Source organism: Haliotis rubra, unplaced genomic scaffold, assembly GCF_003918875.1.
Source record: "Haliotis rubra isolate DU_JTF1 unplaced genomic scaffold, ASM391887v1 Scf2, whole genome shotgun sequence".
Classification (NCBI taxonomy): Eukaryota; Metazoa; Mollusca; class Gastropoda; order Lepetellida; family Haliotidae; genus Haliotis; species Haliotis rubra.
In genome coordinates this window covers 2,357,676-2,358,123 of record NW_025766002.1, presented here as the reverse complement: position 1 = coordinate 2,358,123, position 448 = coordinate 2,357,676, and positions in this window count along the sequence as shown.

Here is a 448-nt window from a genome sequence, read left to right as displayed (position 1 = left end):
GTCCAGTGCGCATGTGCAGCTGCGCTCAAAGTTGCATTATGGGATAGGTCAGACGCTTTGTCAGAGAAATGCGTCAATGCACAACGCGACTATCCGCACGCCTTTTATGTTCAATATAGCGGTGAAAATGTTACTGCAGGCGCACATTGCTAGGATATATCCTATATTAACACTTGGTATTCTGCATATATCGTTACAGAGTCGGTGGTCGTGTGAGAGACGTGTATTTAATCACGAAACACGTCCGCCTCTTTACCCCACTATACGGGGACCCAGACACTGTATACGTTTTGTAGGTTAAATTGATAAATACTTTAGTATTGATTCGAACTTTCGATTGAAATATACCATACATTACGTACCTTGTGACAAAAGTGGGTTACAAATACAGGTCTATAACATATATATAAAGCGGAGTAGTGATTTGTTGAGCTGGCTCAGCGTCGGG